The 26,462-nt window shown below is 58.7% G+C and overlaps 8 non-coding genes and 5 pseudogenes across 8 annotated transcripts; all 13 read left to right on the forward strand.

The window, feature by feature from the left end:
* Positions 1–1,320: 1,320 nt before the first annotated feature.
* On the forward strand, positions 1,321–1,439 carry LOC146716660 (5S ribosomal RNA; annotated as a pseudogene).
* Positions 1,440–3,681: 2,242 nt separating this feature from the next.
* LOC146716661 (5S ribosomal RNA) lies at positions 3,682–3,800 on the forward strand. Its single transcript, XR_014919793.1, has one exon. It is a non-coding gene; the product is annotated as a 5S ribosomal RNA (ribosomal RNA).
* Positions 3,801–5,016: 1,216 nt separating this feature from the next.
* On the forward strand, positions 5,017–5,135 carry LOC146716662 (5S ribosomal RNA). Its single transcript, XR_014919794.1, has one exon. It is a non-coding gene; the product is annotated as a 5S ribosomal RNA (ribosomal RNA).
* A 1,257-nt stretch (positions 5,136–6,392) lies between these two features.
* On the forward strand, positions 6,393–6,511 carry LOC146716663 (5S ribosomal RNA; annotated as a pseudogene).
* Positions 6,512–8,797: 2,286 nt separating this feature from the next.
* On the forward strand, positions 8,798–8,916 carry LOC146716664 (5S ribosomal RNA). The gene has a single exon (XR_014919795.1). It is a non-coding gene; the product is annotated as a 5S ribosomal RNA (ribosomal RNA).
* A 699-nt stretch (positions 8,917–9,615) lies between these two features.
* LOC146716665 (5S ribosomal RNA) lies at positions 9,616–9,734 on the forward strand (annotated as a pseudogene).
* A 1,614-nt stretch (positions 9,735–11,348) lies between these two features.
* Positions 11,349–11,467, forward strand: LOC146716666 (5S ribosomal RNA). Its single transcript, XR_014919796.1, has one exon. It is a non-coding gene; the product is annotated as a 5S ribosomal RNA (ribosomal RNA).
* Positions 11,468–13,002: 1,535 nt separating this feature from the next.
* LOC146716667 (5S ribosomal RNA) lies at positions 13,003–13,121 on the forward strand (annotated as a pseudogene).
* A 1,963-nt stretch (positions 13,122–15,084) lies between these two features.
* On the forward strand, positions 15,085–15,203 carry LOC146716668 (5S ribosomal RNA). The gene has a single exon (XR_014919797.1). It is a non-coding gene; the product is annotated as a 5S ribosomal RNA (ribosomal RNA).
* A 3,282-nt stretch (positions 15,204–18,485) lies between these two features.
* On the forward strand, positions 18,486–18,604 carry LOC146716669 (5S ribosomal RNA). Its single transcript, XR_014919808.1, has one exon. It is a non-coding gene; the product is annotated as a 5S ribosomal RNA (ribosomal RNA).
* Positions 18,605–19,898: 1,294 nt separating this feature from the next.
* Positions 19,899–20,017, forward strand: LOC146716670 (5S ribosomal RNA). The gene has a single exon (XR_014919798.1). It is a non-coding gene; the product is annotated as a 5S ribosomal RNA (ribosomal RNA).
* A 1,493-nt stretch (positions 20,018–21,510) lies between these two features.
* LOC146716671 (5S ribosomal RNA) lies at positions 21,511–21,629 on the forward strand (annotated as a pseudogene).
* Positions 21,630–25,578: 3,949 nt separating this feature from the next.
* On the forward strand, positions 25,579–25,697 carry LOC146716672 (5S ribosomal RNA). Its single transcript, XR_014919799.1, has one exon. It is a non-coding gene; the product is annotated as a 5S ribosomal RNA (ribosomal RNA).
* The last annotated feature ends 765 nt before the right edge of the window (positions 25,698–26,462 follow it).

A 26,462-nucleotide genomic window follows, 5' to 3' on the forward strand; every position in this document is an offset into this window, starting at 1 on the left:
AGGCCACTTACACCACACAAGGGCTTGTGGCTGCTGGCTGAGGCCACCTACACCACACCAGGGCCTGTGGCTGCTGGCTGAGGCCACCTACACCACACCAGGGCCTGTGGCTCTTGCTCAGGCCACTTACACCACACCAGGGCCTGTGGCTCTTGCTCAGGCCACTTACACCACACCAGGGCCTGTGGCTCTTGCTCAGGCCACTCATATCACACCAGGCCCTGTGCTTCTGGCTGAGGCCACTTAGACCACACCAGGGCCTGTGGCTGCTGGCTGAGGCCACTTACACCACACCAGGGCCTGTGGCTGCTGGCTGAGGCCATCTACACCACACCAGGGCCTGTGGCTGCTGGCTGAGGCGACTTACACCACACCAGGGCCCTTTTGCTGCTGGCTGAGGCCACTTACACCACACCAGTGCCTGTGGCTTCTGGCTGAGGCGACTTACACCACACCAGGGCCTGTGGCTGCTGGCTGAGGCCACTTACACCACACCAGGGCCTGTGGCTCTTGCTCGGGCCACTCACATCACACCAGGCCCTGCGCTTCTGGCCGAGGCCATCTTCACCAAACCAGGCCCTGTGGCTCTTGCTCAGGCCACTTACACCACACCAGGGCCTGTGGCTGCTGGCTGAGGCCACCTACACCACACCAGGGCATTAGTTGCTATTGAGGCCAATTACACCACACCAGGGTCTGTGGCTCTTGCTCAGGCCACTTACACCACACCAGGGCCTGTGGCTCTTGCTCAGGCCACTTACACCACACCAGGGCCTGTGGCTGCTGGCTGAGGCCACTTACACCACACCAGGGCCTGTGGCTGCTGGCTGAGGCCACCTACACCACACCAGGGCCTGTGGCTGCTGGCTGAGGCCACCTACACCACACCAGGGCCTGTGGCTGCTGGCTGAGGCCACTTACACCACACCAGTGCCTGTGGCTTCTGGCTGAGGCGACTTACACCACACCAGGGCCTGTGGCTGCTGGCTGAGGCCACTTACACCACACCAAGGCCTGTGGCTCTTGCTCAGGCCACTCACATCACTCCAGGCCCTGCGCTTCTGGCCGAGGCCATCTTCACCAAACCAGGCCCTGTGCTCCTTGCTGTGGCCATGTACAACACACCAGGCCCTGTGCTGGTTCCTGAGGCCATCTTCAACAATCCAGGGCCTGTGCTGTTGGATAAATGCCAAACTGAGCCTTTGGGTTAGGGTATTATGCAAACATGCAGGTATGGTTATAGCATTGTCTTCGTAACTTCAGGTACTTGCCACCTAATCACTTGAATCCATAAATTGAGACATTGTGCTGGGGCCAGCATCTTACGGCCATACCACCCTGAGCACGCCCGACCTCGTCTGATCTCGGAAGCTAAGCAGGGCTGGGCTTGGTTAGTACTTGGATGGGAGACTGCCTGGGAATACCTGGTTCTGTAAGCCTTTGATTTTCATGTCATTGAACCGCTTTTGATCCAGAGAAGGGGTGTATTAAAAGACCAGAAGCAGCTCCCCATTAATGAGGGCACATTAACGACATTGCTTTTGGCTGTTTTCCAATGTCTTGTGCTGCTAGCTGATGCCACCTACACCACACCAGGGCCTTAGTTGCTACTGAGGCCAATTACACCACACCAGGGTCTTTGGCTCTTGCTCAGGCCACTTACACCACACCAGGGCCTGTGGCTGCTGGCTGAGGCCACTTACACCACACCAGGGCCTGTGGCTGCTGGCTGAGGCCACTTACACCACATCAGGGCCTGTGGCTCTGGCTGAGGCCACTTTCACCACACCAGGGCCTGTGGCTGCTGGCTGAGGCCACCTACACCACACCAGGGCATTAGTTGCTATTGAGGCCAATTACACCACACCAGGGTCTGTGGCTCTTGCTCAGGCCACTTACACCACACCAGGGCCTGTGGCTCTTGCTCAGGCCACTTACACCACACCAGGGCCTGTGGCTGCTGGCTGAGGCCACCTACACCAAACCAGGGCATTAGTTGCTATTGAGGCCAATTACACCACACCAGGGTCTGTGGCTCTTGCTCAGGCCACTTACACCACACCAGGGCCTGTGGCTCTTGCTCAGGCCACTTACACCACACCAGGGCCTGTGGCACTGGCTGAGGCCACTTACACCACACCAGGGCCTGTGGCTGCTGGCTGAGGCCACTTACACCACACCAGGGCCTGTGGCTGCTGGCTGAGGCCACTTACACCACACCAGGGCCTGTGGCTGGTGGCTGAGGCCACCTACACCACACCAGGGCCTGTGGCTGCTGGCTGAGGCGACTTATACCACACCAGGGCCCTTTTGCTGCTGGCTGAGGCCACTTACACCACACCAGTGCCTGTGGCTTCTGTCTGAGGCGACTTACACCACACCAGGGCCTGTGGCTGCTGGCTGAGGCCAATTACACCACACCAGGGTCTGTGGCTCTTGCTCAGGCCACTTACACCACACCAGGGCCTGTGGCACTGGCTGAGGCCACTTACACCACACCAGGGCCTGTGGCTGCTGGCTGAGGCCACTTACACCACACCAGGGCCTGTGGCTGCTGGCTGAGGCCACTTACACCACACCAGGGCCTGTGGCTGCTGGCTGAGGCCACTTACACCACACAAGGGCCTGTGGCTGCTGGCTGAGGCCACCTACACCACACCAGGGCCTGTGGCTGCTGGCTGAGGCCACTTACACCACACCAGGGCCTGTGGCTGCTGGCTGAGGCCACCTACACCACACCAGGGCCTTAGTTGCTATTGAGGCCAATTACACCACACCAGGGTCTGTGGCTCTTGCTCAGGCCACTCACATCACACCAGGCCCTGCGCTTCTGGCCGAGGCCATCTTCACCAAACCAGGCCCTGTGGTTCTTGCTCAGGCCACTTACACCACACCAGGGCCTTATTTGCTATTGAGGCCACTTACACCACACCAGGGCCTGTGGCACTTGCTCAGGCCACTTACACCACACCAGGGCCTGTGGCACTTGCTCAGGCCACTTACACCACACCAGGGCCTGTGGCTGCTGGCTGAGGCCACTTACACCACACCAGGGCCTGTGGCTCTTGCTCAGGCCACTTACACCACACCAGGGCCTGTGGCACTGGCTGAGGCCACTTAGACCACACCAGGGCCTGTGGCTGCTGGCTGAGGCCACTCACACCACACCAGGGCCTGTGGCTGCTGGCTGAGGCCACCTACACCACACCAGGGCCTGTGGCTGCTGGCTGAGGCGACTTACACCACACCAGGGCCCTTTTGCTGCTGGCTGAGGCCACTTACACCACACCAGTGCCTGTGGCTTCTGGCTGAGGCGACTTACACCACACCAGGGCCTGTGGCTGCTGGCTGAGGCCACTTACACCACACCAAGGCCTGTGGCTCTTGCTCAGGCCACTCACATCACACCAGGCCCTGCGCTTCTGGCCGAGGCCATCTTCACCAAACCAGGCCCTGTGCTGCTTGCTGTGGTCATGTACAACACACCAGGCCCTGTGCTGGTTCCTGAGGCCATCTTCAACAATCCAGGGCCTGTGCTGTTGGATAAATGCCAAACTGAGCCTTTGGGTTAGGGTATTATGCAAACATGCAGGTATGGTTATAGGATTGTCTTCGTAACTTCAGGTACTTGCCACCTAATCACTTGAATCCATAAATTGAGACATTGTGCTGGGGCCAGCAGCTTACGGCCATACCACCCTGAGCACGCCCGACCTCGTCTGATCTCGGAAGCTAAGCAGGGCTGGGCTTGGTTAGTACTTGGATGGGAGACTGCCTGGGAATACCTGGTGCTGTAAGCCTTTAATTTTCATGTCATTGAACCGCTTTTGATCCAGAGAAGGGGTGTATTAAAAGACCAAAAGCAGCTGCCCATTAATGAGGGCACATTAACGACACTGCTTTTGGCTGTTTTCCAATGTCTTGTGCTGCTAGCTGATGCCACCTACACCACACCACGGCCTTATTTGCTGGCTGAGGCCACATACACCAAACCAGGGCCTTAGTTGCTATTGAGGCCAATTACACCACACCAGGGCCTGTGGCTCTTGCTCAGGCCACTTACACCACACCAGGGCCTGTGGCTCTTGCTCAGGCCACTTACACCACACCAGGGCCTGTGGCTCTTTCTCAGGCCACTCATATCACACCAGGCCCTGTGCTTCTGGCTGAGGCAACTTAGACCAAACCAGGGCCGGTGGCTGCTGGCTGAGGCCACTTACACCACACCAGGGCCTGTGGCTGCTGGCTGAGGCCATCTACACCACACCAGGGCCTGTGGCTGCTGGCTGAGGCGACTTACACCACACCAGGGCCCTTTTGCTGCTGGCTGAGGCCACTTACACCACACCAGTGCCTGTGGCTTCTGGCTGAGGCGACTTACACCACACCAGGGCCTGTGGCTGCTGGCTGAGGCCACTTACACCACACCAGGGCCTGTGGCTGCTGGCTTAGGCCACCTACACCACACCAGGGCGTTAGTTGCTATTGAGGCCAATTACACCACACCATGGTCTGTGGCTCTTGCTCAGGCCACTTACACCACACCAGGGCCTGTGGCACTGGCTGAGGCCACTTACACCACACCAGGGCCTGTGGCTGCTGGCTGAGGCCACTTACACCACACAAGGGCTTGTGGCTGCTGGCTGAGGCCACCTACACCACACCAGGGCCTGTGGCTGCTGGCTGAGGCCACTTACACCACACCAGGGCCTGTGGCTCTTGCTCAGGCCACTCATATCACACCAGGCCCTGTGCTTCTGGCTGAGGCCATCTTCACCAAACCAGGCCCTGTGCTGCTTGCTGTGGCCATGTACAACACACCAGGCCCTGTGCTGTTTCCTGAGGCCATCTTCAACAATCCAGGGCCTGTGCTGTTGGATAAATGCCAAACTGAGCCTTTGGGTTAGGGTATTATGCAAACATGCAGGTATGGTTATAGGATTGTCTTCGTAACTTCAGGTACTTGCCACCTAATCACTTGAATCCATAAATTGAGACATTGTGCTGGGCCCAGCAGCTTACGGCCATACCACCCTGAGCACGCCCGACCTCGTCTGATCTCGGAAGCTAAGCAGGGCTGGGCTTGGTTAGTACTTGGATGGGAGACTGCCTGGGAATACCTGGTGCTGTAAGCCTTTGATTTTCATGTCATTGAACTGCTTTTGATCCAGAGAAGGGGTGTATTAAAAGACCAAAAGCAGCTGCCCATTAATGAGGGCACATTAACGACACTGCTTTTGGCTGTTTTCCAATGTCTTGTGCTGCTAGCTGATGCCACCTACACCACACCAGGGCCTGAGTGACCGGCTGGGGCCACTTACACCACATCAGGGCCTGTGGCTCTGGCTGAGGCCACTTACACCACACCAGGGCCTGTGGCTGCTGGCTGAGGCCAGTTACACCACACCAGAGCCTGTGGCTGCTGGCTGAAGCCACTTACACCACACCAGGGCCTTAGTTGCTATTGAGGCCACTTACACCACACCAGGGCCTGTGGCTGCTGGCTGAGGCCACCTACACCACACCAGGGCCTTAGTTGCTATTGAGGCCAATTACACCACACCAGGGTCTGTGGCTCTTGCTCAGGCCACTTACACCACACCAGGGCCTGTGGCACTGGCTGAGGCCACTTACACCACACCAGGGCCTGTGGCTGCTGGCTTAGGCCACCTACACCACACCAGGGCCTTAGTTGCTATTGAGGCCAATTACACCACACAAGGGCCTGTGGCTGCTGGCTGAGGCCACCTACACCACACCAGGGCCTGTGGCTGCTGGCTGAGGCCACTTACACCACACCAGGGCCCTTTTGCTGCTGGCTGAGGCCACTTACACCACACCAGTGCCTGTGGCTTCTGGCTGAGGCGACGTACACCACACCAGGGCCTGTGGCTGCTGGCTGAGGCCACTTACACCACACCAGGGCCTGTGGCTGCTGGCTGAGGCCACCTACACCACACCAGGGCCTGTGGCTGCTGGCTGAGGCCACTTACACCACACCAGTGCCTGTGGCTTCTGGCTGAGGCGACTTACACCACACCAGGGCCTGTGGCTGCTGGCTGAGGCCACTTACACCACACCAAGGCCTGTGGCTCTTGCTCAGGCCACTCACATCACACCAGGCCCTGCGCTTCTGGCCGAGGCCATCTTCACCAAACCAGGCCCTGTGCTCCTTGCTGTGGCCATGTACAACACACCAGGCCCTGTGCTGGTTCCTGAGGCCATCTTCAACAATCCAGGGCCTGTGCTGTTGGATAAATGCCAAACTGAGCCTTTGGGTTAGGGTATTATGCAAACATGCAGGTATGGTTATAGCATTGTCTTCGTAACTTCAGGTACTTGCCACCTAATCACTTGAATCCATAAATTGAGACATTGTGCTGGAGCCAGCAGCTTACGGCCATACCACCCTGAGCACGCCCGACCTCGTCTGATCTCGGAAGCTAAGCATGGCTGGGCTTGGTTAGTACTTGGATGGGAGACTGCCTGGGAATACCTGGTGCTGTAACCCTTTGATTTTCATGTCATTGAACCGCTTTTGATCCAGAGAAGGGGTGTATTAAAAGACCAAAAGCAGCTACCCATTAATGAGGGCACATTAACGACACTGCTTTTGGCTCTTTTCCAATGTCTTGTGCTGCTAGCTGATGCAACCTACACCACACAAGGGCCTGAGTGACCGGCTGGGGCCACTTACACCACATCAGGGCCTGTGGCTCTGGCTGAGGCCACTTTCACCACACCAGGGCCTGTGGCTGCTGGCTGAGGCCACCTACACCACACCAGGGCATTAGTTGCTATTGAGGCCAATTACACCACACCAGGGTCTGTGGCTCTTGCTCAGGCCACTTACACCACACCAGGGCCTGTGGCTCTTGCTCAGGCCACTTACACCACACCAGGGCCTGTGGCTGCTGGCTGAGGCCACCTACACCACACCAGGGCATTAGTTGCTATTGAGGCCAATTACACCACACCAGGGTCTGTGGCTCTTGCTCAGGCCACTTACACCACACCAGGGCCTGTGGCTCTTGCTCAGGCCACTTACACAACACCAGGGCCTGTGGCACTGGCTGAGGCCACTTACACCACACCAGGGCCTGTGGCTGCTGGCTGAGGCCACTTACACCACACCAGGGCCTGTGGCTGCTGGCTGAGGCTACTTACACCACACCAGGGCCTGTGGCTGGTGGCTGAGGCCACCTACACCACACCAGGGCCTGTGGCTGCTGGCTGAGGCGACTTATACCACACCAGGGCCCTTTTGCTGCTGGCTGAGGCCACTTACACCACACCAGTGCCTGTGGCTTCTGTCTGAGGCGACTTACACCACACCAGGGCCTGTGGCTGCTGGCTGAGGCCAATTATACCACACCAGGGTCTGTGGCTCTTGCTCAGGCCACTTACACCATACCAGGGCCTGTGGCACTGGCTGAGGCCACTTACACCACACCAGGGCCTGTGGCTGCTGGCTGAGGCCACTTACACCACACCAGGGCCTGTGGCTGCTGGCTGAGGCCACTTACACCACACCAGGGCCTGTGGCTGCTGGCTGAGGCCACCTACACCACACCAGGGCCTGTGGCTGCTGGCTGAGGCGACTTACACCACACCAGGGCCCTTTTGCTGCTGGCTGAGGCCACTTACACCACACCAGTGCCTGTGGCTTCTGGCTGAGGCGACTTACACCACACCAGGGCCTGTGGCTGCTGGCTGATGCCACCTACACCACACCAGGGCCTGAGTGACCGGCTGGGGCCACTTACACCACATCAGGGCCTGTGGCTGCTGGCTGAGGCCAGTTACACCACACCAGAGCCTGTGGCTGCTGGCTGAAGCCACTTACACCACACCAGGGCCTTAGTTGCTATTGAGGCCACTTACACCACACCAGGGCCTGTGGCTGCTGGCTGAGGCCACCTACACCACACCAGGGCCTGTGGCTGCTGGCTGAGGCCACTTACACCACACCAGGGCCTGTGGCTGCTGGCTGAAGCCACTTACACCACACCAGGGCCTTAGTTGCTATTGAGGCCACTTACACCACACCAGGGCCTGTGGCTGCTGGCTGAGGCCACCTACACCACACCAGGGCCCTTTTGCTGCTGGCTGAGGCCACTTACACCACACCAGTGCCTGTGGCTTCTGGCTGAGGCCACTTACACCACACCAGGGCCTGTGGCTGCTGGCTGAGGCCACTTACACCACACCAGGGCCTGTGGCTCTTGCTCAGGCCACTCACATCACACCAGGCCCTGCGCTTCTGGCCGAGGCCATCTTCACCAAACCAGGCCCTGTGGTTCTTGCTCAGGCCACTTACACCACACCAGGGCCTTATTTGCTATTGAGGCCACTTACACCACACCAGGGCCTGTGGCTCTGGCTTAGGCCACTTACACCACACCAGGGCCTGTGGCACTGGCTGAGGCCACTTAGACCACACCAGGGCCTGTGGCTGCTGGCTGAGGCCACTCACACCACACCAGGGCCTGTGGCTGCTAGCTGAGGCCACTTACACCAAACCAGGGCCTGTGGCTGCCTGCTGAGGCCATCTTCACCAAACCAGGCCCTGTGCTGCTTGCTGTGGCCATGTAAAACACACCAGGTCCTGTGCTGGTTCTTGAGGCCATCTTCAACAATCCAGGGCCTGTGCTGTTGGATAAATGCCAAACTGAGCCTTTTGGTTAGGGTATTATGCAAACATGCAGGTGTGGTTATAGGATTGTCTTCGTAACTTCAGGTACTTGCCACCTAATCACTTGAATCCATAAATTGAGACATTGTGCTGGGGCCAGCAGCTTACGGCCATACCACCCTGAGCACGCCCGACCTCGTCTGATCTCGGAAGCTAAGCAGGGCTGGGCTTGGTTAGTACTTGGATGGGAGACTGCCTGGGAATACCTGGTGCTGTAAGCCTTTCATTTTCATGTCATTGAACCGCTTTTGATCCAGAGAAGGGGTGTATTAAAAGACCAGAAGCAGCTCCCCATTAATGAGGGCACATTAACGACATTGCTTTTGGCTGTTTTCCAATGTCTTGTGCTGCTAGCTGATGCCACCTACACCACACCAGGGCCTGAGTGACCGGCTGGGGCCACTTACACCACATCAGGGCCTGTTGCTCTGGCTGAGGCCACTTACACCACACCAGGGCCTGTGGCTGCTGGCTGAGGCCACCTACACCACACCAGGGCCTTAGTTGCTATTGAGGCCAATTACACCACACCAGGGTATGTGGCTCTTGCTCAGGCCACTTACACCACACCAGGGCCTTAGTTGCTATTGAGGCCAATTACACCACACCAGGGCCTGTGGCTCTTGCTCAGGCCACTCACATCACACCAGGCCCTGCGCTTCTGGCCGAGGCCATCTTCACCAAACCAGGCCCTGTGCTGCTAGCTGTGGCCATGTACAACACACCAGGCCCTGTGCTGGTTCCTGAGGCCATCTTCAACAATCCAGGGCCTGTGCTGTTGGATAAATGCTAAACTGAGCCTTTGGGTTAGGGTATTATGCAAACATGAAGGTAGGGTTATAGGATTGTCTTCGTAACTTCAGGTACTTGCCACCTAATCACCTGAATCCATAAATTGAGACATTGTGCTGGGCCCAGCAGCTTACGGCCATACCACCCTGAGCACGCCCGACCTCGTCTGATCTCGGAAGCTGAGCAGGGCTGGGCTTGGTTAGTACTTGGATGGGAGACTGCCTGGGAATACCTGGTGCTGTAAGCCTTTCTTTTTAATGTCATTGAACCGCTTTTGATCCAGAGAAGGGGTGTATTAAAAGACCAAAAGCAGCTGCCCATTAATGAGGGCACATTAACGACATTGCTTTTGGCTGTTTTCCAATGTCTTGTGCTGCTAGCTGATGCCACCTACACCACACCAGGGCCTGAGTGACCGGCTGGGGCCACTTACACCACATCAGGGCCTGTGGCTCTGGCTGAGGCCACTTACACCACACCAGGGCCTGTGGCTGCTGGCTGAGGCCACTTACACCACACCAGGGCATTAGTTGCTATTGAGGCCAATTACACCACACCAGGGTATGTGGCTCTTGCTCAGGCCACTTACACCACACCAGGGCCTGTGGCTGCTGGCTGAGGCCACCTACACCACACCAGGGCCTGTGGCTGCTGGCTGAGGCGACTTATACCACACCAGGGCCCTTTTGCTGCTGGCTGAGGCCACTTACACCACACCAGTGCCTGTGGCTTCTGTCTGAGGCGACTTACACCACACCAGGGCCTGTGGCTGCTGGCTGAGGCCAATTATACCACACCAGGGTCTGTGGCTCTTGCTCAGGCCACTTACACCACACCAGGGCCTGTGGCACTGACTGAGGCCACTTACACCACACCAGGGCCTGTGGCTGCTGGCTGAGGCCACTTACACCACAACAGGGCCTGTGGCTGCTGGCTGAGGCCACTTACACCACACCAGGGCCTGTGGCTGCTGGCTGAGGCCACCTACACCACACCAGGGCCTGTGGCTGCTGGCTGAGGCGACTTACACCACACCAGGGCCCTTTTGCTGCTGGCTGAGGCCACTTACACCACACCAGTGCCTGTGGCTTCTGGCTGAGGCGACTTACACCACACCAGGGCCTGTGGCTGCTGGCTGATGCCACCTACACCACACCAGGGCCTGAGTGACCGGCTGGGGCCACTTACACCACATCAGGGCCTGTGGCTGCTGGCTGAGGCCACTTACACCACACCAGGGCCTGTGGCTGCTGGCTGAGGCCACCTACACCACACCAGGGCCTTAGTTGCTATTGAGGCCAATTACACCACACCAGGGTCTGTGGCTCTTGCTCAGGCCACTTACACCACACCAGGGCCTGTGGCACTGGCTGAGGCCACTTACACCACACCAGGGCCTGTGGCTGCTGGCTGAGGCCACCTACACCACACCAGGGCCTTAGTTGCTATTGAGGCCAATTACACCACACAAGGGCCTGTGGCTGCTGGCTGAGGCCACCTACACCACACCAGGGCCTGTGGCTGCTGGCTGAGGCCACTTACAACACACCAGGGCCTGTGGCTCTTGCTCAGGCCACTCATATCACACCAGGCCCTGTGCTTCTGGCCGAGGCCATCTTCACCAAACCAGGCCCTGTGCTGCTTGCTGTGGCCATGTACAACACACCAGGCCCTGTGCTGGTTCCTGACGCCATCTTCAACAATCCAGGGCCTGTGCTGTTGGATAAATGCCAAACTGAGCCTTTGGGTTAGGGTATTATGCAAACATGCAGGTATGGTTATAGGATTGTCTTCGTAACTTCAGGTACTTGCCACCTAATCACTTGAATCCATAAATTGAGACATTGTGCTGGGGCCAGCAGCTTACGGCCATACCACCCTGAGCACGCCCGACCTCGTCTGATCTCGGAAGCTAAGCAGGGCTGGGCTTGGTTAGTACTTGGATGGGAGACTGCCTGGGAATACCTGGTGCTGTAAGCCTTTCATTTTCATGTCATTGAACCGCTTTTGATCCAGAGAAGGGGTGTATTAAAAGACCAAAAGCAGCTGCCCATTAATGAGGGCACATTAACGACATTGCTTTTGGCTGTTTTCCAATGTCTTGTGCTGCTAGCTGATGCAACCTACACCACACAAGGGCCTGAGTGACCGGCTGGGGCCACTTACACCACATCAGGGCCTGTGGCTCTGGCTGAGGCCACTTTCACCACACCAGGGCCTGTGGCTGCTGGCTGAGGCCACCTACACCACACCAGGGCATTAGTTGCTATTGAGGCCAATTACACCACACCAGGGTCTGTGGCTCTTGCTCAGGCCACTTACACCACACCAGGGCCTGTGGCTCTTGCTCAGGCCACTTACACCACACCAGGGCCTGTGGCTGCTGGCTGAGGCCACCTACACCACACCAGGGCATTAGTTGCTATTGAGGCCAATTACACCACACCAGGGTCTGTGGCTCTTGCTCAGGCCACTTACACCACACCAGGGCCTGTGGCTCTTGCTCAGGCCACTTACACCACACCAGGGCCTGTGGCACTGGCTGAGGCCACTTACACCACACCAGGGCCTGTGGCTGCTGGCTGAGGCCACTTACACCACACCAGGGCCTGTGGCTGCTGGCTGAGGCCACTTACACCACACCAGGGCCTGTGGCTGGTGGCTGAGGCCACCTACACCACACCAGGGCCTGTGGCTGCTGGCTGAGGCGACTTATACCACACCAGGGCCCTTTTGCTGCTGGCTGAGGCCACTTACACCACACCAGTGCCTGTGGCTTCTGTCTGAGGCGACTTACACCACACCAGGGCCTGTGGCTGCTGGCTGAGGCCAATTACACCACACCAGGGTCTGTGGCTCTTGCTCAGGCCACTTACACCACACCAGGGCCTGTGGCACTGGCTGAGGACACTTACACCACACCAGGGCCTGTGGCTGCTGGCTGAGGCCACTTACACCACACCAGGGCCTGTGGCTGCTGGCTGAGGCCACTTACACCACACCAGGGCCTGTGGCTGCTGGCTGAGGCCACCTACACCACACCAGGGCCTGTGGCTGCTGGCTGAGGCCACTTACACCACACCAGGGCCCTTTTGCTGCTGGCTGAGGCCACTTACACCACACCAGTGCCTGTGGCTTCTGGCTGAGGCGACTTACACCACACCAGGGCCTGTGGCTGCTGGCTGAGGCCACTTACACCACACCAAGGCCTGTGGCTCTTGCTCAGGCCACTCACATCACACCAGGCCCTGCGCTTCTGGCCGAGGCCATCTTCACCAAACCAGGCCCTGTGCTGCTTGCTGTGGCCATGTACAACACACCAGGCCCTGTGCTGGTTCGTGAGGCCATCTTCAACAATCCAGGGCCTGTGCTGTTGGATAAATGCCAAACTGAGCCTTTGGGTTAGGGTATTATGCAAACATGCAGGTATGGTTATAGGATTGTCTTCGTAACTTCAGGTACTTGCCACCTAATCACTTGAATCCATAAATTGAGACATTGTGCTGGGGCCAGCAGCTTACGGCCATACCACCCTGAGCAGGCCCGACCTCGTCTGATCTCGGAAGCTAAGCAGGGCTGGGCTTGGTTAGTACTTGGATGGGAGACTGCCTGGGAATACCTGGTGCTGTAAGCCTTTCATTTTCATGTCATTGAACCGCTTTTGATCCAGAGAAGGGGTGTATTAAAAGACCAAAAGCAGCTGCCCATTAATGAGGGCACATTAACGACACTGCTTTTGGCTGTTTTCCAATGTCTTGTGCTGCTAGCTGATGCCACCTACACCACACCAGGGCCTGAGTGACCGGCTGGGGCCACTTACACCACATCAGGGCCTGTGGCTCTGGCTGAGGCCACTTACACCACACCAGGGCCTGTGGCTGCTGGCTGAGGCCAGTTACACCACACCAGAGCCTGTGGCTGCTGGCTGAAGCCACTTACACCACACCAGGGCCTTAGTTGCTATATAGGCCACTTACACCACACCAGGGCCTGTGGCTGCTGGCTGAGGCCACCTACACCACACCAGGGCCTGTGGCTGCTGGCTGAGGCCACTTACACCACACCAGGGCCTGTGGCTGCTGGCTGAAGCCACTTACACCACACCAGGGCCTTAGTTGCTATTGAGGCCACTTACACCACACCAGGGCCTGTGGCTGCTGGCTGAGGCCACCTACACCACACCAGGGCCCTTTTGCTGCTGGCTGAGGCCACTTACACCACACCAGTGCCTGTGGCTTCTGGCTGAGGCCACTTACACCACACCAGGGCCTGTGGCTGCTGGCTGAGGCCACTTACACCACACCAGGGCCTGTGGCTCTTGCTCAGGCCACTCACATCACACCAGGCCCTGCGCTTCTGGCCGAGGCCATCTTCACCAAACCAGGCCCTGTGGTTCTTGCTCAGGCCACTTACACCACACCAGGGCCTTATTTGCTATTGAGGCCACTTACACCACACCAGGGCCTGTGGCACTTGCTCAGGCCACTTACACCACACCAGGGCCTGTGGCACTTGCTCAGGCCACTTACACCACACCAGGGCCTGTGGCTGCTGGCTGAGGCCACTTACACCACACCAGGGCCTGTGGCTCTTGCTCAGGCCACTTACACCACACCAGGGCCTGTGGCACTGGCTGAGGCCACTTAGACCACACCAGGGCCTGTGGCTGCTGGCTGAGGCCACTCACACCACACCAGGGCCTGTGGCTGCTAGCTGATGCCACCTACACCACACCAGGGCCTGAGTGACCGGCTGGGGCCACTTACACCACACCAGGGCCTGTGGCTCCTGGCTGAGGCCACCTACACCACACCGGGGCCTTAGTTGCTATTGAGGCCAATTACACCACACCAGGGTATGTGGCTCTTGCTCAGGCCACTTACACCACACCAGGGCCTTAGTTGCTATTGAGGCCACTTACACCACACCAGGGCCTGTGGCTGCTGGCTGAGGCCACCTACACCACACCAGGGCCTTAGTTGCTATTGAGGCCAATTACACCACACCAGGGCCTGTGGCTCTTGCTCAGGCCACTTACACCACACCAGGGCCTGTGGCACTGGCTGAGGCCACTTAGACCACACCAGGGCCTGTGGCTGCTGGCTGAGGCCACCTACACCACACCAGGGCCTGTGGCTGCTGGCTGAGGCGACTTACACCACACCAGGGCCCTTTTGCTGCTGGCTGAGGCCACTTACACCACACCAGTGCCTGTGGCTTCTGGCTGAGGCGACTTACACCACACCAGGGCCTGTGGCTGCTGGCTGAGGCCACTTACACCACACCAAGGCCTGTGGCTCTTGCTCAGGCCACTCACATCACACCAGGCCCTGCGCTTCTGGCCGAGGCCATCTTCACCAAACCAGGCCCTGTGCTGCTTGCTGTGGCCATGTACAACACACCAGGCCCTGTGCTGGTTCCTGAGGCCATCTTCAACAATCCAGGGCCTGTGCTGTTGGATAAATGCCAAACTGAGCCTTTGGGTTAGGGTATTATGCAAACATGCAGGTATGGTTATAGGATTGTCTTCGTAACTTCAGGTACTTGCCACCTAATCACTTGAATCCATAAATTGAGACATTGTGCTGGGGCCAGCAGCTTACGGCCATACCACCCTGAGCACGCCCGACCTCGTCTGATCTCGGAAGCTAAGCAGGGCTGGGCTTGGTTAGTACTTGGATGGGAGACTGCCTGGGAATACCTGGTGCTGTAAGCCTTTAATTTTCATGTCATTGAACCGCTTTTGATCCAGAGAAGGGGTGTATTAAAAGACCAAAAGCAGCTGCCCATTAATGAGGGCACATTAACGACACTGCTTTTGGCTGTTTTCCAATGTCTTGTGCTGCTAGCTGATGCCACCTACACCACACCAGGGCCTGAGTGACCGGCTGGGGCCACTTACACCACATCAGGGCCTGTGGCTCTGGCTGAGGCCACTTACACCACACCAGGGCCTGTGGCTGCTGGCTGAGGCCAGTTACACCACACCAGAGCCTGTGGCTGCTGGCTGAAGCCACTTACACCACACCAGGGCCTTAGTTGCTATTGAGGCCACTTACACCACACCAGGGCCTGTGGCTGCTGGCTGAGGCCACCTACACCACACCAGGGCCTGTGGCTGCTGGCTGAGGCCATTTACACCACACCAGGGCCTGTGGCTGCTGGCTGAAGCCACTTACACCACACCAGGGCCTTAGTTGCTATTGAGGCCACTTACACCACACCAGGGCCTGTGGCTGCTGGCTGAGGCCACCTACACCACACCAGGGCCCTTTTGCTGCTGGCTGAGGCCACTTACACCACACCAGTGCCTGTGGCTTCTGGCTGAGGCCACTTACACCACACCAGGGCCTGTGGCTGCTGGCTGAGGCCACTTACACCACACCAGGGCCTGTGGCTCTTGCTCAGGCCACTCACATCACACCAGGCCCTGCGCTTCTGGCCGAGGCCATCTTCACCAAACCAGGCCCTGTGGTTCTTGCTCAGGCCACCTACACCACACCAGGGCCTGTGGCTGCTGGCTGAGGCCATTTACACCACACCAGGGCCTGTGGCTGCTGGCTGATGCCACCTACACCACACCAGGGCCTGAGTGACCGGCTGGGGCCACTTACACCACATCAGGGCCTGTGGCTGCTGGCTGAGGCCAGTTACACCACACCAGGGCCTGTGGCACTTGCTCAGGCCACTTACACCACACCAGGGCCTGTGGCTGCTGGCTGAGGCCACTTACACCACACCAGGGCCTGTGGCTCTTGCTCAGGCCACTTACACCACACCAGGGCCTGTGGCTGCTGGCTGAGGCCACTTACACCACACCAGGGCCTGTGGCTGCTGGCTGAGGCCACCTACACCACACCAGGGCCTGTGGCTGCTGGCTGAGGCCACCTACACCACACCAGGGCCTGTGGCTGCTGGCTGAGGCGACTTACACCACACCAGGGCCTGTGGCTGCTGGCTGAGGCCAGTTACACCACACCAGAGCCTGTGGCTGCTGGCTGAAGCCACTTACACCACACCAGGGCCTTAGTTGCTATTGAGGCCACTTACACCACACCAGGGCCTGTGGCTGCTGGCTGAGGCCACCTACACCACACCAGGGCCTGTGGCTGCTGGCTGAGGCCACTTACACCACACCAGGGCCTGTGGCTGCTGGCTGAAGCCACTTACACCACACCAGGGCCTTAGTTGCTATTGAGGCCACTTACACCACACCAGGGCCTGTGGCTGCTGGCTGAGGCCACCTACACCACACCAGGGCCCTTTTGCTGCTGGCTGAGGCCACTTACACCACACCAGTGCCTGTGGCTTCTGGCTGAGGCCACTTACACCACACCAGGGCCTGTGGCTGCTGGCTGAGGCCACCTACACCACACCAGGGCCTGTGGCTGCTGGCTGAGGCGACTTACACCACACCAGGGCCCTTTTGCTGCTGGCTGAGGCCACTTACACCACACCAGTGCCTGTGGCTTCTGGCTGAGGCGACTTACACCACACCAGGGCCTGTGGCTGCTGGCTGATGCCACCTACACCACACCAGGGCCTGAGTGACCGGCTGGGGCCACTTACACCACATCAGGGCCTGTGGCTGCTGGCTGAGGCCAGTTACACCACACCAGAGCCTGTGGCTGCTGGCTGAAGCCACTTACACCACACCAGGGCCTTAGTTGCTATTGAGGCCACTTACACCACACCAGGGCCTGTGGCTGCTGGCTGAGGCCACCTACACCACACCAGGGCCTTAGTTGCTATTGAGGCCAATTACACCACACCAGGGTCTGTGGCTCTTGCTCAGGCCACTTACACCACACCAGGGCCTGTGGCACTGGCTGAGGCCACTTACACCACACCAGGGCCTGTGGCTGATGGCTTAGGCCACCTACACCACACCAGGGCCTTAGTTGCTATTGAGGCCAATTACACCACACCAGGGCCTGTGGCTGCTGGCTGAGGCCACTTACACCACACCAGGGCCTGTGGCACTGGCTGAGGCCACCTACACCACACCAGGGCCTGTGGCGCTGGCTGAGGCGACTTATACCACACCAGGGCCCTTTTGCTGCTGGCTGAGGCCACTTACACCACACCAGTGCCTGTGGCTTCTGTCTGAGGCGACTTACACCACACCAGGGCCTGTGGCTGCTGGCTGAGGCCAATTACACCACACCAGGGTCTGTGGCTCTTGCTCAGGCCACTTACACCACACCAGGGCCTGTGGCACTGGCTGAGGCCACTTACACCACACCAGGGCCTGTGGCTGCTGGCTGAGGCCACTTACACCACACCAGGGCCTGTGGCTGCTGGCTGAGGCCACTTACACCACACCAGGGCCTGTGGCTGCTGGCTGAGGCCACCTACACCACACCAGGGCCTGTGGCTGCTGGCTGAGGCCACTTACACCACACCAGGGCCCTTTTGCTGCTGGCTGAGGCCACTTACACCACACCAGTGCCTGTGGCTTCTGGCTGAGGCGACTTACACCACACCAGGGCCTGTGGCTGCTGGCTGAGGCCACTTACACCACACCAGGGCCTGTGGCTGCTGGCTGAGGCCACTTACACCACACCAGGGCCTGTGGCTCTTACTCAGGCCACTTACACCACACCAGGGCCTGTGGCACTGGCTGAGGCCACTTAGACCACACCAGGGCCTGTGGCTGCTGGCTGAGGCCACTTACACCACACCAGGGCCTGTGGCTGCTGGCTGAGGCCACTTACACCAAACCAGGGCCTGTGGCTGCTTGCTGAGGCCATCTTCACCAAACCAGGCCCTGTGCTCCTTGCTGTGGCCATGTAAAACACACCAGGTCCTGTGCTGGTTCTTGAGGCCATCTTCAACAATCCAGGGCCTGTGCTGTTGGATAAATGCCAAACTGAGCCTTTGGGTTAGGGTATTATGCAAACATGCAGGTATGGTTATAGGATTGTCTTCGTAACTTCAGGTACTTGCCACCTAATCACTTGAATCCATAAATTTAGACATTGTGCTGGGGCCAGCAGCTTACGGCCATACCACCCTGAGCACTCCCGACCTCGTCTGATCTCGGAAGCTAAGCAGGGCTGGGCTTGGTTAGTACTTGGATGGGAGACTGCCTGGGAATACCTGGTGCTGTAAGCCTTTGATTTTCATGTCATTGAACCGCTTTTGATCCAGAGAAGGGGTGTATTAAAAGACCAAAAGCAGCTGCCCATTAATGAGGGCACATTAACGACATTGCTTTTGGCTGTTTTCCAATGTCTTGTGCTGCTAGCTGATGCCACCTACACCACACCACGGCCTTATTTGCTGGCTGAGGCCACATACACCAAACCAGGGCCTTAGTTGCTATTGAGGCCAATTACACCACACCAGGGCCTGTGGCTCTTGCTCAGGCCACTTACACCACACCAGGGCCTGTGGCTCTTGCTCAGGCCACTTACACCACACCAGGGCCTGTGGCTCTTTCTCAGGCCACTCATATCACACCAGGCCCTGTGCTTCTGGCTGAGGCAACTTAGACCAAACCAGGGCCGGTGGCTGCTGGCTGAGGCCACTTACACCACACCAGGGCCTGTGGCTGCTGGCTGAGGCCATCTACACCACACCAGGGCCTGTGGCTGCTGGCTGAGGCGACTTACACCACACCAGGGCCCTTTTGCTGCTGGCTGAGGCCACTTACACCACACCAGTGCCTGTGGCTTCTGGCTGAGGCGACTTACACCACACCAGGGCCTGTGGCTGCTGGCTGAGGCCACTTACACCACACCAGGGCCTGTGGCTGCTGGCTTAGGCCACCTACACCACACCAGGGCGTTAGTTGCTATTGAGGCCAATTACACCACACCATGGTCTGTGGCTCTTGCTCAGGCCACTTACACCACACCAGGGCCTGTGGCACTGGCTGAGGCCACTTACACCACACCAGGGCCTGTGGCTGCTGGCTGAGGCCACTTACACCACACAAGGGCTTGTGGCTGCTGGCTGAGGCCACCTACACCACACCAGGGCCTGTGGCTGCTGGCTGAGGCCACCTACACCACACCAGGGCCTGTGGCTCTTGCTCAGGCCACTTACACCACACCAGGGCCTGTGGCTCTTGCTCTGGCCACTTACACCACACCAGGGCCTGTGGCTCTTGCTCAGGCCACTCATATCACACCAGGCCCTGTGCTGCTGGCTGAGGCCATCTTCACCAAACCAGGCCCTGTGCTGCTTGCTGTGGCCATGTACAACACACCAGGCCCTGTGCTGTTTCCTGAGGCCATCTTCAACAATCCAGGGCCTGTGCTGTTGGATAAATGCCAAACTGAGCCTTTGGGTTAGGGTATTATGCAAACATGCAGGTATGGTTATAGGATTGTCTTCGTAACTTCAGGTACTTGCCACCTAATCACTTGAATCCATAAATTGAGACATTGTGCTGGGCCCAGCAGCTTACGGCCATACCACCCTGAGCACGCCCGACCTCGTCTGATCTCGGAAGCTAAGCAGGGCTGGGCTTGGTTAGTACTTGGATGGGAGACTGCCTGGGAATACCTGGTGCTGTAAGCCTTTGATTTTCATGTCATTGAACTGCTTTTGATCCAGAGAAGGGGTGTATTAAAAGACCAAAAGCAGCTGCCCATTAATGAGGGCACATTAACGACACTGCTTTTGGCTCTTTTCCAATGTCTTGTGCTGCTAGCTGATGCCACCTACACCACACCAGGGCCTGAGTGACCGGCTAGGGCCACTTACACCACATCAGGGCCTGTGGCTCTGGCTGAGGCCACTTACACCACACCAGGGCCTGTGGCTGCTGGCTGAGGCCAGTTACACCACACCAGAGCCTGTGGCTGCTGGCTGAAGCCACTTACACCACACCAGGGCCTTAGTTGCTATTGAGGCCACTTACACCACACCAGGGCCTGTGGCTGCTGGCTGAGGCCACCTACACCACACCAGGGACTTAGTTGCTATTGAGGCCAATTACACCACACCAGGGTCTGTGGCTCTTGCTCAGGCCACTTACACCACACCAGGGCCTGTGGCACTGGCTGAGGCCACTTACACCACACCAGGGCCTTTGGGTGCTGGCTTAGGCCACCTACACCACACCAGGGCCTTAGTTGCTATTGAGGCCAATTACACCACACAAGGGCCTGTGGCTGCTGGCTGAGGCCACCTACACCACACCAGGGCCTGTGGCTGCTGGCTGAGGCCACTTACACCACACCAGGGCCCTTTTGCTGCTGGCTGAGGCCACTTACACCACACCAGTGCCTGTGGCTTCTGGCTGAGGCGACGTACACCACACCAGGGCCTGTGGCTGCTGGCTGAGGCCACTTACACCACACCAGGGCCTGTGGCTGCTGGCTGAGGCCACCTACACCACACCAGGGCATTAGTTGCTATTGAGGCCAATTACACCACACCAGGGTCTGTGGCTCTTGCTCAGGCCACTTACACCACACCAGGGCCTGTGGCTCTTGCTCAGGCCACTTACACCACACCAGGGCCTGTGGCTGCTGGCTGAGGCCACTTACACCACACCAGGGCCTGTGGCTGCTGGCTGAGGCCACCTACACCACACCAGGGCCTGTGGCTGCTGGCTGAGGCCACCTACACCACACCAGGGCCTGTGGCTGCTGGCTGAGGCCACTTACACCACACCAGTGCCTGTGGCTTCTGGCTGAGGCGACTTACACCACACCAGGGCCTGTGGCTGCTGGCTGAGGCCACTTACACCACACCAAGGCCTGTGGCTCTTGCTCAGGCCACTCACATCACACCAGGCCCTGCGCTTCTGGCCGAGGCCATCTTCACCAAACCAGGCCCTGTGCTCCTTGCTGTGGCCATGTACAACACACCAGGCCCTGTGCTGGTTCCTGAGGCCATCTTCAACAATCCAGGGCCTGTGCTGTTGGATAAATGCCAAACTGAGCCTTTGGGTTAGGGTATTATGCAAACATGCAGGTATGGTTATAGCATTGTCTTCGTAACTTCAGGTACTTGCCACCTAATCACTTGAATCCATAAATTGAGACACTGTGCTGGAGCCAGCAGCTTACGGCCATACCACCCTGAGCACGCCCGACCTCGTCTGATCTCGGAAGCTAAGCATGGCTGGGCTTGGTTAGTACTTGGATGGGAGACTGCCTGGGAATACCTGGTGCTGTAACCCTTTGATTTTCATGTCATTGAACCGCTTTTGATCCAGAGAAGGGGTGTATTAAAAGACCAAAAGCAGCTACCCATTAATGAGGGCACATTAACGACACTGCTTTTGGCTCTTTTCCAATGTCTTGTGCTGCTAGCTGATGCAACCTACACCACACAAGGGCCTGAGTGACCGGCTGGGGCCACTTACACCACATCAGGGCCTGTGGCTCTGGCTGAGGCCACTTTCACCACACCAGGGCCTGTGGCTGCTGGCTGAGGCCACCTACACCACACCAGGGCATTAGTTGCTATTGAGGCCAATTACACCACACCAGGGTCTGTGGCTCTTGCTCAGGCCACTTACACCACACCAGGGCCTGTGGCTCTTGCTCAGGCCACTTACACCACACCAGGGCCTGTGGCTGCTGGCTGAGGCCACCTACACCACACCAGGGCATTAGTTGCTATTGAGGCCAATTACACCACACCAGGGTCTGTGGCTCTTGCTCAGGCCACTTACACCACACCAGGGCCTGTGGCTCTTGCTCAGGCCACTTACACCACACCAGGGCCTGTGGCACTGGCTGAGGCCACTTACACCACACCAGGGCCTGTGGCTGCTGGCTGAGGCCACTTACACCACACCAGGGCCTGTGGCTGCTGGCTGAGGCTACTTACACCACACCAGGGCCTGTGGCTGGTGGCTGAGGCCACCTACACCACACCAGGGCCTGTGGCTGCTGGCTGAGGCGACTTATACCACACCAGGGCCCTTTTGCTGCTGGCTGAGGCCACTTACACCACACCAGTGCCTGTGGCTTCTGTCTGAGGCGACTTACACCACACCAGGGCCTGTGGCTGCTGGCTGAGGCCAATTATACCACACCAGGGTCTGTGGCTCTTGCTCAGGCCACTTACACCATACCAGGGCCTGTGGCACTGGCTGAGGCCACTTACACCACACCAGGGCCTGTGGCTGCTGGCTGAGGCCACTTACACCACACCAGGGCCTGTGGCTGCTGGCTGAGGCCACTTACACCACACCAGGGCCTGTGGCTGCTGGCTGAGGCCACCTACACCACACCAGGGCCTGTGGCTGCTGGCTGAGGCGACTTACACCACACCAGGGCCCTTTTGCTGCTGGCTGAGGCCACTTACACCACACCAGTGCCTGTGGCTTCTGGCTGAGGCGACTTACACCACACCAGGGCCTGTGGCTGCTGGCTGATGCCACCTACACCACACCAGGGCCTGAGTGACCGGCTGGGGCCACTTACACCACATCAGGGCCTGTGGCTGCTGGCTGAGGCCAGTTACACCACACCAGAGCCTGTGGCTGCTGGCTGAAGCCACTTACACCACACCAGGGCCTTAGTTGCTATTGAGGCCACTTACACCACACCAGGGCCTGTGGCTGCTGGCTGAGGCCACCTACACCACACCAGGGCCTGTGGCTGCTGGCTGAGGCCACTTACACCACACCAGGGCCTGTGGCTGCTGGCTGAAGCCACTTACACCACACCAGGGCCTTAGTTGCTATTGAGGCCACTTACACCACACCAGGGCCTGTGGCTGCTGGCTGAGGCCACCTACACCACACCAGGGCCCTTTTGCTGCTGGCTGAGGCCACTTACACCACACCAGTGCCTGTGGCTTCTGGCTGAGGCCACTTACACCACACCAGGGCCTGTGGCTGCTGGCTGAGGCCACTTACACCACACCAGGGCCTGTGGCTCTTGCTCAGGCCACTCACATCACACCAGGCCCTGCGCTTCTGGCCGAGGCCATCTTCACCAAACCAGGCCCTGTGGTTCTTGCTCAGGCCACTTACACCACACCAGGGCCTTATTTGCTATTGAGGCCACTTACACCACACCAGGGCCTGTGGCACTTGCTCAGGCCACTTACACCACACCAGGGCCTGTGGCACTTGCTCAGGCCACTTACACCACACCAGGGCCTGTGGCTGCTGGCTGAGGCCACTTACACCACACCAGGGCCTGTGGCTCTTGCTCAGGCCACTTACACCACACCAGGGCCTGTGGCTGCTGGCTGAGGCCACTTACACCACACCAGGGCCTGTGGCTGCTGGCTGAGGCCACCTACACCACACCAGGGCCTGTGGCTGCTGGCTGAGGCCACCTACACCACACCAGGGCCTGTGGCTGCTGGCTGAGGCGACTTACACCACACCAGGGCCCTTTTGCTGCTGGCTGAGGCCACTTACACCACACCAGTGCCTGTGGCTTCTGGTGAGGCGACTTACACCACACCAGGGCCTGTGGCTGCTGGCTGATGCCACCTACACCACACCAGGGCCTGAGTGACCGGCTGGGGCCACTTACACCACATCAGGGCCTGTGGCTGCTGGCTGAGGCCAGTTACACCACACCAGAGCCTGTGGCTGCTGGCTGAAGCCACTTACACCACACCAGGGCCTTAGTTGCTATTGAGGCCACTTACACCACACCAGGGCCTGTGGCTGCTGGCTGAGGCCACCTACACCACACCAGGGCCTGTGGCTGCTGGCTGAGGCCACTTACACCACACCAGAGCCTGTGGCTGCTGGCTGAAGCCACTTACACCACACCAGGGCCTTAGTTGCTATTGAGGCCACTTACACCACACCAGGGCCTGTGGCTGCTGGCTGAGGCCACCTACACCACACCAGGGCCTGTGGCTGCTGGCTGAGGCCACTTACACCACACCAGGGCCTGTGGCTGCTGGCTGAAGCCACTTACACCACACCAGGGCCTTAGTTGCTATTGAGGCCACTTACACCACACCAGGGCCTGTGGCTGCTGGCTGAGGCCACCTACACCACACCAGGGCCCTTTTGCTGCTGGCTGAGGCCACTTACACCACACCAGTGCCTGTGGCTTCTGGCTGAGGCCACTTACACCACACCAGGGCCTGTGGCTGCTGGCTGAGGCCACCTACACCACACCAGGGCCTGTGGCTGCTGGCTGAGGCGACTTACACCACACCAGGGCCCTTTTGCTGCTGGCTGAGGCCACTTACACCACACCAGTGCCTGTGGCTTCTGGCTGAGGCGACTTACACCACACCAGGGCCTGTGGCTGCTGGCTGATGCCACCTACACCACACCAGGGCCTGAGTGACCGGCTGGGGCCACTTACACCACATCAGGGCCTGTGGCTGCTGGCTGAGGCCAGTTACACCACACCAGAGCCTGTGGCTGCTGGCTGAAGCCACTTACACCACACCAGGGCCTTAGTTGCTATTGAGGCCACTTACACCACACCAGGGCCTGTGGCTGCTGGCTGAGGCCACCTACACCACACCAGGGCCTTAGTTGCTATTGAGGCCAATTACACCACACCAGGGTCTGTGGCTCTTGCTCAGGCCACTTACACCACACCAGGGCCTGTGGCACTGGCTGAGGCCACTTACACCACACCAGGGCCTGTGGCTGATGGCTTAGGCCACCTACACCACACCAGGGCCTTAGTTGCTATTGAGGCCAATTACACCACACAAGGGCCTGTGGCTGCTGGCTGAGGCCACCTACACCACACCAGGGCCTGTGGCTGCTGGCTGAGGCCACTTACACCACACCAGTGCCTGTGGCTTCTGGCTGAGGCGACTTACACCACACCAGGGCCTGTGGCTGCTGGCTGAGGCCACTTACACCACACCAAGGCCTGTGGCTCTTGCTCAGGCCACTCACATCACACCAGGCCCTGCGCTTCTGGCCGAGGCCATCTTCACCAAACCAGGCCCTGTGCTCCTTGCTGTGGCCATGTACAACACACCAGGCCCTGTGCTGGTTCCTGAGGCCATCTTCAACAATCCAGGGCCTGTGCTGTTGGATAAATGCCAAACTGAGCCTTTGGGTTAGGGTATTATGCAAACATGCAGGTATGGTTATAGCATTGTCTTCGTAACTTCAGGTACTTGCCACCTAATCACTTGAATCCATAAATTGAGACATTGTGCTGGAGCCAACAGCTTACGGCCATACCACCCTGAGCACGCCCGACCTCGTCTGATCTCGGAAGCTAAGCAGGGCTGGGCTTGGTTAGTACTTGGATGGGAGACTGCCTGGGAATACCTGGTGCTGTAAGCCTTTGATTTTCATGTCATTGAACCGCTTTTGATCCAGAGAAGGGGTGTATTAAAAGACCAAAAGCAGCTGCCCATTAATGAGGGCACATTAACGACACTGCTTTTGGCTCTTTTCCAATGTCTTGTGCTGCTAGCTGATGCAACCTACACCACACAAGGGCCTGAGTGACCGGCTGGGGCCACTTACACCACATCAGGGCCTGTGGCTCTGGCTGAGGCCACTTTCACCACACCAGGGCCTGTGGCTCTGGCTGAGGCCACTTTCACCACACCAGGGCCTGTGGCTGCTGGCTGAGGCCACCTACACCACACCAGGGCATTAGTTGCTATTGAGGCCAATTACACCACACCAGGGTCTGTGGCTCTTGCTCAGGCCACTTACACCACACCAGGGCCTGTGGCTCTTGCTCAGGCCACTTACACCACACCAGGGCCTGTGGCTGCTGGCTGAGGCCACCTACACCACACCAGGGCATTAGTTGCTATTGAGGCCAATTACACCACACCAGGGTCTGTGGCTCTTGCTCAGGCCACTTACACCACACCAGGGCCTGTGGCTCTTGCTCAGGCCACTTACACCACACCAGGGCCTGTGGCACTGGCTGAGGCCACTTACACCACACCAGGGGCTGAGTGACCGGCTGGGGCCACTTACACCACATCAGGGGCTGTGGCTCTGGCTGAGGCCAGTTACACCACACCAGGGCCTGTGGGTTCTGGCTGTGGCGACTTACACCAAACCAGGGCCTGTGGCTGCTGGCTGAGG

The sequence above is a fragment of the Copadichromis virginalis genome, linkage group LG3 (genome assembly GCF_057382275.1).
Source record: "Copadichromis virginalis isolate Kocher_CV1m ecotype Utaka linkage group LG3, C_Virginalis_male_GT1.1, whole genome shotgun sequence".
In the NCBI taxonomy this organism is placed as follows: Eukaryota; Metazoa; Chordata; class Actinopteri; order Cichliformes; family Cichlidae; genus Copadichromis; species Copadichromis virginalis.